Below are 12,373 nucleotides of genomic sequence, written 5' to 3' on the forward strand. Positions count from 1 at the left end.
TCCTTTATCCGAACAGCTGTGGCTTGCTCTTCATTATAATGCTCCACCCTAGGTGCTTAGAAGGCAATGTTCACAAGAAGTATGGCTTCTGAGCCATAGACCAAAAAATATGGAGATACACCGATGTTGTGACTAGCTTGAGTGCGCAGTCCCTAGATCACAGCTGGGAGCTCTTTGAGCCATCTGCCTGGATGCTTTTCCTCTTTCTAGTAAAGTCTCTTTTTGAGGGCATCGAGGATCATGTTGTTCGCTCGTTTGACCTAGCCATTGGCTCTAGAATGGGCAACAGAGACGTATTTGATGGAGATGCGTCGGTCTTCATAGAAATCCCAAAAATGGTGACCATTGAATGTAGTTCTGAGGTCGGTGATGATGGTGTTCGTAGACTAAATCTATGGATGATATCTTCGAAGAGCTCGACTACCTTCTTTGCAGTAGCTGAAACAAGCAGCTTGTATTCGATCCACTTGGAGAACTTGTCAATGGCGACATATGCGTACCGAAAATTGCCTAGCGTGGGCTTGAAAGGCCCAATCATGTCAAGTCCCCAGCATGCAAAAGGCCTAGAAGCTAGGATGGTCTGCAATTCCTACACTGGCACGTGTATTTGCTTGGCGAAAAACTAACATCCTTCACAACGTCGGATGAGGTCTTCTGCATTGGAGATGGCCGTGGGCTAGTAAAAACCAGCTCGAAAAGCTTTGTTGACCAGGTTTCTAGAGGCCACGTGATTGCCATAGGAGCCAGAGTGAATTTCAAGAAGTAACTTCACTCCCTCTTCTTGTGTGATGTATTTCTGTAGTATCCCTTCCTTGGTGCTTTTCCTCATCAACTTCCTGTCTCCCAGCACATAATGCTTGCTACGACGGATGAGACATTCAGTTTCGGTCTTATCGATGGGTACGTTGGCGCTGGTTAGGTACTTGATGAACTGTTCCCTCCAATCTATGATCGACGAAGGTACTACAAGTACCAGCTGCTCGGTGGGGGGGGGACTTCTTGAACTTTCTTCTCTTCCTTAATAGATGGCGTAAAGAGGTCTTGAATGAAGACCCTAGGTGGAATCATAGCGCGAGAAGAGCCTATCTTAGATAGGTGGTCGACGAGCTAATTTTGGTCTCATACCATGTGGTGGTACTCGATACCGTAAAACTTTCCTTTGAGTTTTCTGATCTCGGCGCAGTATGCATCCATCTTCTCACTAGAGCAAGACCAATCTTTGTTGACTTGGTTGATGACCAGCGTGGAGTCTTCGTACACCATGAGGCATTTGACACCAAGCTCAACGGCTATACGAAGCCTGTGGAGGCATGCTTCATGTTCCACGGCATTGTTGGAGGCTAGAAAATGAATTCAAAGGACATATCAGAGCTTGTCCTTAGTCAGAGTAATAAACAAAATGCCGGCGCCAACACCATTGATGTTGAGGGCACCATCGAAATACATTATCTAGTGCTTAGGGCAAGCAATGGGGATGGGCTTTTGGATCTCGGTCCACTCAGTGGCAAAGTCAGCTAGCGCCTACGACTTAATGGTCGACCTGCTCCTGAATTCGATGGAATAAGTGATGAGCTCGACTGCCCACTTGATGACTTAATGGCCACTTGATGATCAGGAAACTCAAAGGAATAAGTGGCCACTCATTAAGAACCTCACTAATGAAGTAGACCAGATGTTGCACCTTATAGGGGTGTCCAACCTCGCGCTTGACGACGATGGTTGTGCTAACGATGCGAGAGGCAGCGGCGATGTAGATCAATAGTGTTTCATCTAGTTGAGGCGCCGTCATGATCGGGGGCTTCGTTAAAAATAACTTGAGCTACTCAAAAGCCGAATCAGCCTCCTCCGACCAGGGGAAGTGCTCGAAGGCCTTGAGTAGTTTGAAGAACGGTAGTCTCTTTTCACCGAGGCATGATATAAAGTGGTTGAGGGCAGCCATGCACCATGTGAGCTTCTATATATCCTTTACGCAGGTCGGCAGTTTCATATTGGTAATGGCGGAGACCTTGTTGGGGTTGGGTTTGATGCTGTGGGCGCGGATGATGTAGCCCAAGAGTATGCCGAATGGAACTCCAAAGATGCACTTTGAAGGGTTCAACTTTCATCTATATCTTTTTAGGTTGACGAACGTTTCTTCAAGGTCGACGATGAGACTATCGGCGGTTTTGGACTTAACGACCACATCGTCGATGTAAGCTTTGATGTTGTAGACTATCTGTTGGTCTAGGCACATCTAGATGGCCCTTTGGTAGGTCGCCCCAGTGTTTTTTAGTCCAAAAGACATGGTTGTATAGCAATACACACCGAAAGGCATGATGAACGATGTTTTGATCTGGTCGTCCTCTTTGAGAGATATCTGGTGATAGCCAGAGTAATAGTCGAGGAAGGAGAGGATTTCACAGCTAGTGGTGGAGTCTACAACCTTGTCTATCTAAGGCAGACTGAAGGGGTCTTTAACGCAGTGTTTGTTGAGATTAGTGTAATCAACGCAGATTCTCCATTCTTTATTCTTTTTTTAAACAAGAGCTTGGTTTGCTAACCACTCAGGATGATACACTTCTTTATTTAATCTAGCTGCTAGGAGCCATTTTACCTCTACCCTAATAGTCTCCTTCTTGTCTAGCATGAATCATCGGAGCTTCTGCTTGATCGGCTTAGCGGTCGGTGAGACATTCAAGGAGTGCTCGATCTTCTCCCGTGGTACCCCTGACATAGCTGCAGGTTTCCAAGCAAACACGTTGGTGTTGGCACGTAGAAAGAAGACGAGCGCGCTTTCCTATTTGGGGTTGAGATGAGCCTCAATCTTGGCGATCTTGGTGGGGTCATCGAGGTCGAGGATGACCTCCTTCATTTCCTTAGACTTGGCGGAGGCACGAAGAGGCTCTAGCGCTGGGATCTCCAGATCATTGGCGAGCACCGTCTTGGCATCGGTGACCACGCTTGCCATCTAGATGGAGAGGTCGGTGGCTTCAGCGAGGGAGAGACTCTCTATTTCACAGGCGTAGGTAATGAAGAGGTTGGCCCATAGGGCTAGAACTCCTATAGGCAAGGGCATCTTCAATACCGAATAGGCATAGTGCGGTATGGCCATGAACTTAGCTAGAGCTAGCCGACCAAGTATGGCGTGGTAGGCGGTGTTGAAGTCGGCGACGTAGAAGTTGATGTGCTCGACGCGGAAGTTGCTAGCCATGCCGAATTGTACTAGGAGGGTGATCTCCCCAAGCGATCATGATGCCCTGCCAGGTACCACACCCTAGAAGAAGGAGTCGGAGGGAGTGAGGTCTTCTACTCTAAGGCCTAGCTCCTTCAGGGCTCTGGTGAAGAGGAGGTTCAGGGCGCTTCCGCCATCGATGAGTACTTTTCTGAAGAGTACTTTCTTGATGGTTGCATCGAGAACAAGGGGGAAACACCTTATGTAAGGGATGTCCACCCACTAGTCAGCCCTACTGAAGGTGATGGGGACCTCAGACTAGGAGCGATAGCTGGGCTCGGTAATAGCGTCTTCTGTGTTGACGACGAGCACCCGACAGGCAGTGAGTTTTCGATCTCTTCTATTCTCGATGGCAGTAAGGCCCCCGAAGATAGTGGCGACCACTTTGTTGTGATCCTATAAGGCATTATTGTTGTCCCCAGGTGGTCGGCGACCTCTGGCTCCATTGTCGTTGTCGTTGTCCTTCTTTTTGGCCTAGAACTCCTTAGCCAAGCCAAGGCAGTCCTTCATCTTGTGCTTGCTGTTCTTGTGGAGGGGGCATGGGCCTTTGAGGATTTTCTTGTACTGCTCATCGTAGTTATATTTGGCGTGAGGTTCATCCACAGTGGCGACAATGTTGTCTGGTCGGTGGTGGCGATACTAATCAGCTTTAGACCCTTTCAGCCGATCGCGGCCACTGTCCTAATGGTGGCCACGGTTGTCATAGCGGCGGTCACTATGGCATCATTCATCGGGGTGCTTATTGTTGCGGCGAGTTGGGCGATGAGTGTCTGCATCCTTGTTGAAGCAAACTTGGACCTCTTTAGTGTTGGCGTATTGATCGGCGGTCATGATCATCTCATTAATCCCCTTTAGCGGCTTACGATTGAATTTGGAGCGGAGGTCATGGTGATGGAGTCCTCTGATAAAGGTAGTAATGACTTCTACTTTCATGATGTTGGAAATAGAATTCCTCATCTTGGAAAACTGTCTGATGTAGCTACGAAGAAGCTCGGACAGTTTCTGATAAATACGATTCAAATTGTGCTTGGTGCCCGGTTGAGTACACGTAGCCTTGTAATTGTTGGTGAAGACCTTCTTCAACTATTCCCAAGATTCGATGGAATCTGGGGCGAGGCACGTGAGCCAGTTCATTGTGGTCGACATGAGCATGATGGGAAGATAGTTCGCCATGACGCTGGTATCTCCCTCGGCAGCACACACAGCGGTGGCATAAGCTTGTAGCCACTGTGTGGGGTTCATCTGCCCCTCATAGGGCTCGACCCTGGTGATTTTGAAACCATGGGGCCACTGGAGTGTTCGGAGTGCTCTCGTGAATGCTTGGGGCCCTTTGGGATCATCACCGTCGTGATCGGCAGCATTGCCGATGTTAAGTGGCTAGAGGGCTGCATCTGGATTACTGAATTCTTACTCGTATTCTTGACGCCGGCGTACTTCCTCCTCATGTCAAGAGAAACAACATCCATTGATATGACATCATGCATCCCGGAGGTTGTTGATGTGTGCTTGGACATCTTGATCGACTTCTTGGTCAAGTTGGCGATGGTAGTTGATACGTGTCGGTGTTTCGTACAAGCACCGGCAAGTAAATTTATAGTAATGCGCGTTAGACTCGGATGGTGCGCTAAAGGACATAAGATTTATACTAGTTTGGGCTAAATATCCCTACGTCTAGTTTGTTACTGCTCGTATTATTAGCACCATGAATGGTTCATAGTAGGGGATACAAATGATGGAGAGAGGGACATGTCCCAAGTCTCTGATGGAAGGGTCAAAAGGAGGCCAAGAGCTTGGTAGTAGCTTGAATGTGTCTATGTGTCATGTTGTTTGGTCTCCCTATTTGGAGGAAGCACATCCCCTTTTATAGATGAAGGGGCTGGCTTTATAAGGGTGAGGGCTTAAAATGCGTACTCTACCTAGTCTTGTGGCTCACATCTACCCAGCCCTGTTTTCTCATTCTGATGAGTGCGAAGGATGATAAGCGCCTACAATACTATTGACGCCCTGGTAGAATGTCAGGATGTCTAGCCAAATACTGCCCTGCGCAGGATATGGGCTGTAGTATAGTGGTTTTGACTTATGAACCTTGCCTAGCCTTGCTCCGCACGCCTCCTAGCTCCTATGAGTCTCTATCGGAGGGACGTGGGGTCAGGGTCTGGAGTAGCGCTGTGGGCAAGGTCCTTTGATTTGGTGGACCCAAGGGGTCGGGAAGCGGGTGCCACTCCCTTGGGTCCATAACGTGGCGACGGCATGTCCGTCATTCATGGAGATCGCAAACCTTTTTCTAGAGTGTAGTGGTTGTCATATATCTTCATCGGGTTCCATGTCCCAGAGCTGAAGGCGGCGCCTACAACTCTACAGGGCGAGGAGCACGCTCCTGCAATACCTTTTGGGCTCTACGGCGCCCGAAAGGGTCTAAAGCACCCATTTAGTCATTTCCTGGCAGTACCTTTCCTACCGGGGCATAGGGTATGGTCCTTGAAGCCATGGTTGACCTGAACGTCTAATCTTGCTCTGTGCCCATGATCATGAGGGAACGAAGGAGAAGTTATCAGGTAAGACAAGACCAGTCTTTGGACATCGATAGGGGTGAGGTTCGTCCTCGGTCGTTGGGTGAGACAGAGTCTAGTCCTTATCCCTTGGGCGTGACCGAGCCCACCCCCCAGGGGTCAGGCGAGGTGGAGTCTATCTCTCAACCCTCGGGCGAGGCGTAGCTGTCTCAAAGGCGTCAGGTGGATTGGAGGCTAGCCCTTAGCCCTCAGGCGAGGCGAGACTGACCCAAAGGCGTCGGGCGGAGGCGGAGACTAGCCCTTAGCCCTCGGGTGGGGCGGGGCTAGCCTAAAGGCGTCGAGCGAGATGGATGCAAACTTCTGTCATTCAGGCAAGGAACGTAGTGGCGCCCTTGTCCATCCTAAAGTTTTTAATGTTCGATGGTTATTGGTTCCACCTCCTGGGGTACCCCAGTATTAGGTCCCCGACAGTAGCCCCCGAGCCTCCGGGTGATTTGGATAGAATAGCTTGGGGGGTGTTCTCGGTTTTGTCGAAGTTACTTTGCCGGAAGGTGCGTGCGAGCGCACCAGATGGGTGTAGCCCCCGAGCCCTCGGGTGAGTAGGGTCACCCGGGGGTTGTATTGGACCCTTCGCGGGTAAGGCTGAAGGACTTAGTTTTTCATCAATTGGATATTTTTTCGAGGGGGTCGTGGTATCCCGTTTGTGGGGATCTCATTCAGGGCTGACCTAACTGGGGCTTGACCGTGGACCGAGATCCGGTAATACTTGCGTCCTTGATTTCGGACCGTTCGCGGACCCATCCTCGGTTGGGCTGGCCGCCAAGCTTCTAGGCCCTAGGTGGGCCAAAGAGGAAAAAGTCTTCGTGCCCTGTGTTTCCTAGGTGGGTAGAGAGTCCGGATTCGCCTGGGGAAGGCGAACTGTCCACCATGATTTTTGGTGGGAGAGGATAGGGACTGCGGGCGCGTGTCCCATGATGTGACACGGCGGTGCGCGTGGTAGGCCTAGAGATCGAGGCGGACGGTTGCCCTTCTCACGTCCATCGCCCCTATAAAACCACGGGGTTCGCCCCCAAGGTTCCATATTTTGCTCCCTTGCCTTTGCGTCTGAAACATCCGCCACCCATCGCCCTAGCCTCCTGTGCCCACACCACCATCGTTGACCGGCTCACGTCCATGTTACAGCCGCCGTCAAGCTTGTGCCTGCCTTGTAGCCGCCGTCGAGCTCGCGCCCACCTTCTCTCCAATCGCTTTAATGGAGTTGTGGGGCAGATCTAGCATCACCTCTCGGCGTTTGGAGGGCCTCGTCTGCTGTGGCCTTCTTTATCCACTATCTGCCATCTAGGAGTGGCTGCTACCTAGCGACGAGGGTGAGCCGGCGCTGCTCGAAGGGTATGTCATATCTTTCACCATCTTCCATGAGCGGAGATTTGTGGTACCTGCGCATAGATTCCTTCGAGGGCTGCTGGATTATTATGAGGTGGAGCTACAGCATCTTACTCCCAACAGGGTTCAACATATGGCGACGTTTGTTGCCCTGTGCGAGGGTTTCCTGGGGATCAATCCCCATTTTGATCTATGGCGGTATTTCTTCACCGTCAGTTTGTCAAAGAGGAAGATTGAGGGGAAGGAGGTGAATGTGCTGATGGGATGCGCCAGTGTTCATCTGCGCCATACCCGGTCGAGGGGTTACCCATTCATGCGTCTGGCAACTTCTAACATGGGATGGCACTTGAAGTGGTTTTATGTCCGGGATGATGTGAGTGCCACCCTGCCGAGGTACACCAGGCGCCTTATCGAAGAGGCTCCGAAGTCATGGGCATGGGGCATCCAGTTCAAAGATAAGAAACACCTTTCTGACCTTCTTTTCACCCTCCAAGTCCTGAAGGAACGGGGCGTAAAGGGGGCAGGGATTATCGGTGCCTATCATGCGAGGAGGGTGGCTCTGCTGATGGCGCGCGCACTTCCCCTGCATTGGATGATGCCCGGGATGTCATTCGAGGGGACAGTGCTTGTTGACGAGGTGCTCCCTTTCTCGGAAGTGGCGCATCGCATTAAGGAGGCGACGGAGCCGACAAAGGATTCCGCAGGTGGCGTCCTTGACATTATGTATCCGGTGCCCAGACATCCCCCAATGCAGCTGGAACCTGGGTTCTTCGAATTCGTAAGCCTTCTCCTCCCGTGCTCTTTCTTTTTCCTGAATCTCCATTTTTTTTGATACTCACTTTTGTGATGTTGGAACCAGCCGAGGGGGCTAGTCTTCAAAGACAGTCCGGTTCCGCTGCCAAAGGACAAGGCCATGGCAGTGGCGAATCAACTCATGGCCGAGCGGGACAAGAATGCAAGGGAGCAGATGAAGAAGAAGAAATGACTGAAGCAGGAAGCACGGGATTGGGGAGAGGACGTGAGCAGTGATGATGATGACAACGACGATGACGAGGTGGCCGTCAGCGTGGATTGGGGCATCCTAGAGGACGAGGACACGCTGACAAGTGTCCACCCATTTCTGCAGGGACCCTTCCTGTTTCACGCGAAGGGAAGTGGATCAGTGAGGTCAGTGGAGGCCAGAGAGTCCGCCGCTTCGCATGGTGTGCCGATGGGGGATCGGTGGATGGAGGAAGGTGGGCCTGCCACCGCTGACCCCAAGGTGATGGTGGAGGGGAGTGGCTCTGGTGCCGCGCCCCATGAGAGGGTGGAGGGGAGTGGCTCTGGTGCCATGCCCCATGAGACGGTGGAGGGGAGTGGCTCTGGTGCCACGCCCCATGAGACGGTGGAGATGAACCCCCTTGCCTCAGAGCAGGGGGCAGGCTCGAAACGGTCCCACCCAGACAAGTCGGGGCAGGGATCTGGGGATCCGTCCCCAAAACACTTCCGCCGGCTGAAGGCGTCAGTGTAAGCCGTTGATTCCCTTATTTTCGTCCCCCTCTCTTTTTTTATTTTGACCTAATGGCTTTTACCTTTGTGTAGGTTCTTATGGACGGGCCACTCCCTAGGGCTGGTGCCCAAGAAGAGCCTCGCCATTTAGGCGGGACGGATGGTGCTGCCCGGTGTCGCCCCTATTTTGGGCAGGAGTGGTGCCGATGTTGGAGCCATGTTGGCCGATCCGACGGTGCCTATGGTGGCGCTCATGCCTTCAGTGGTTGCTAAGCAAGCGACATCCTCCGTGGTGGGTGTGGTACAACCGGCCGAGGGTCTAGTATCGCTGACGGAGGTGGTGCCTAAGGGCGCAGTGCAGTCTGTGCCGCCAGAGACCCAGGTGGAAGTGGCCGTGGCCGTACCAAGCTCAGCGGGGCTAGATGTTGCCGTGATGGCGTCCGAGGGGGTGGCACAGTTGATGCCATTAGAGGCCCGGGCCATGGCGGACGAGGCAGGCTAGATGGAGGCGGACATGGCCGGAGGGTCATCGAGCGTGGTGGTGGTGCCGCATAGGATCAGGAGGGAGCCGCCCCCTGCCCCCTTATTGGGAGGCAGCCGCTCCCCTGCACGGGGTGAGCCGCCGCTTCAGTGGATGAAGGCTCAGGACCCAACGTCGGCCCTTTTTACACTCGACGACCATTCCGAGAGCATGGAGCGGGAAAGTCTCGACTTTGGGCTTTCGACAATGATGAATGCCCTAGACCAGGTTAGAGGGGCCCTGCGTGAAATTGTCATTCCTACTAGTCAGGTATTTGCTCGTTCTTCCTCGTTTTCCTCCTTTTCCAAGTATTTTTGTGTTTCTGACACCGGTCTTCTTTTTAGGTCATTGTTGCTCGCAGACAGAACAAATCCTAGTTCCTCCGCGAACAGAAGGCGAAATGGGATCGCCTTGTCGAGGAGGCCTGGCTACGAGGGGATGTGGGTGCGCAGCTTGCTGCCGCCCAGTAGTGAGAGGTCCAGGCGTGTCAGGACGTGAAGGATGCCCATGGGATGTTTGAGGACTGGTCAGTGAGGACAAAACTAGATGAGGAGGAGATCACCAGGCTCCAAAAGGAGCGAGACGAGCTACTATAGAAGAATGCCACGGCTGGTGACAAAGCCAGCAAGCTCCTGGTGGAGCTACAGACAGAACAGGACCTCAAGCTGAAGGCTGAGGAGAGGTCCGCGACGTTGCAGGAGAAGGCAAACCAGGATGCTGCAGTGATCGAGTGGACGACCTAAGAGCGCGACAAAGCGCGTCGAGAGGCCAAGGCACACCAGATGAATCTTGGAGTCTAGGTGACCCGACAGTTGGATGCCGAGGAAGTTTCTGCTGGTTTGCGCACCGATCTTGCCGAGGCGCGGCGGCTTCTTCAAGCTGAAGGTGATGAATATGATCGCCTCTCCCTCACTGTTCTAGCGGTCTATGACAACCTACAGGTGGCACAAGAGGAGGGGACTAGCTCGCATGCGACCCGTGCCGCTAGTATCACGGCTCGGGTGGGTCTGCTTGAAGAGAGTGCTTTTCACGCCAGGATCACCCAGGCCTTCACCATCACCCATGCTCATTATGAGAAGGAGATCAACCTGAAGGTCATGAGTGAAGGTTTCCTGCCTACCTATGAGGATGATGAGCTGGAGGCCATTGAGAAGGTGGTGGCTCCCCTTGCAAAAAACCTAGCGGATAGTCTGAAAGAAATGGTTCTCCCTTCGCAGGAGTAGTTAGTCGAATAATTTTGAGCACAACTTATATGTAATATGTGAACAAGTGTTGGTATTTTCGAGTCTGGACGTAGTTTTGTGATTTTGCTTCATAATTTTGTTTTGTTAGATTTCACCTTCTACTCGTGGCCGTCTGGTCGTTTGGTTTTTGCGGTCTTACCAATCTGTTCCCCCGAACCTTGCCGCTGGTCTTGACGCGAGGAGGGAATCTGATGTAATGATTGTTTCAAAAAGAGGAAGGGAGGTAGCCATACCTTTACCAGCCCCCAAGTGAGATTTGACCCCTTAGGGTTGCTAGGGTCGGGTGTTACTGGAGACCAGAGCGATGGTGTGCCCGATGAGCTTGCCCAGATGGGCCCTCAGCTGCTCCATCCTTAGGTGAGATGGGGCTATCGTCTCTTCCCTAGATCTGCTGTCAGGGTTGTTTATCGGGGGTGACCTCTTCCCCGAAGATGCTTTCGATGTGCCCCTCGGGGGTCTGCGCCATGAAGCATTCCCGGGAAGGGTGGTGGCTCCCCCTACTAGAATCCGAGCTAGAGAACTATCCTGGCTCCTTGTTGAGGAGTCCGTAGAGAGTCTCCGTATCATGCTCAATCGTCCCCACAAACTCGATGTCCATGGGTGGCTGAACCATACGTAATGCTAGAAGGTGGCCAGCGGTCACCGCAGCACTATGGAGACCAAACGGAAACGCTACCGGGGCGCTCTGTACGAGGCCTTCTAGAAACAGGGCGACGTTGCACGAGGCCTCCCTGGATAACTGGGGTCCAAGGGAGTCTCCCGGTGGGCCCTCAAGCCTTAGACGGCTGAGGTTGATGGAAGGGAGAGACTAGGCGGCCGTGTGAGTCAGCGCCAGTTCTCCTCCTAGTGTGACAATGAAATCTAGGTCGCCGAAACGCATGTGTGCGCCCGGGGCCCAGCTGATTATGTGGGTGGTCATTCGAGGCCTGATTTAGAACGCGCAAGTCCCCTACCTAGCGCGCCAACTGTCGGTGTTTCGTACAAACACCAGCAAGTAAATTTATAGTAATGCGCGTTAGGCTCGGATGGTGCGCTAAAGGACACAAGATTTATACTGGTTCGGGCTGAATATCTCTACGTCCAGTTTGTTGCTGCTCGTGTTATTAGCACAGTGAATGGTTCGTAGTAGGGGATATAAATGATCGAGAGAGGAACAGGTCCCAAGTCTCTGATGAAAGGGTCAAAAGGAGGCCAAGAGCTTGGTAGTAGCTTGACTGTGTCTGTGTGTCATGTTGTTCGGTCTCCCTACTTGGAGGAAGCATATCCCCTTTTATAGATGAAGGGGGCTGGCTTTACAAGGGTGAGGGCTTAGAATACGTACTCTACCTAGTCTTGTGGCTCACATCTACCCAGCCATGTTTTCTCATTCTAATGAGTGCGAAGGATGATAAGCGCCAACAATACTGTTGACGCCCCTGTAGAATGTCAGGATGTCTGAAGAATACTGCCCTACGCAGGATATGGGTTGCAGTATAGTGGTTTTAACTTATGAACCTTGCCCAGCCTTGCTCCGCACGCCTCCTGGCTCCTATGAGTCTCTGTCAGAGGGACGCGGGGTCGGGGTTCGGAGTAACACTGTGGGCAAGGTCCTTTCATTTGGTGGACCCGAGGAGTCGGGAAGCGGGCGCCACTCCCTTGGGTCCATAACGTGGCGACGGCATGTCCGTCCTTCGTGGAGATCGCAAACCTTTTTCTGGAGTGTAGTGGTTGTCATATATCTTCGTCGGGTTCCATGTCCCAGAGCTGAAGGCGGCGCCTACAACTCTACAGGGCGAGGAGCACGCTCCTGCAATACCTTTTGGGCTCTGCGGCGCCCGGAAGGGTCTAAAGCACCCGTCTAGTCGTTCCCTGGTAGTACCTTTCCTGCCGGGGCACAGGGTATGGTCCTTGAAGCCGTGGTTGACCCGAACGTCTAATCTTGCTCCATGCCCATGATCATGAGGGAACGAAGGAGAAGTTATCAGGTAAGACAAGACCAGTCTTTGGACATCGAATGGGGCGAGGTTCGTCCTCGGTC

Source organism: Miscanthus floridulus, unplaced genomic scaffold (assembly GCF_019320115.1).
Source record: "Miscanthus floridulus cultivar M001 unplaced genomic scaffold, ASM1932011v1 fs_656_1_2, whole genome shotgun sequence".
Classification (NCBI taxonomy): domain Eukaryota; kingdom Viridiplantae; phylum Streptophyta; class Magnoliopsida; order Poales; family Poaceae; genus Miscanthus; species Miscanthus floridulus.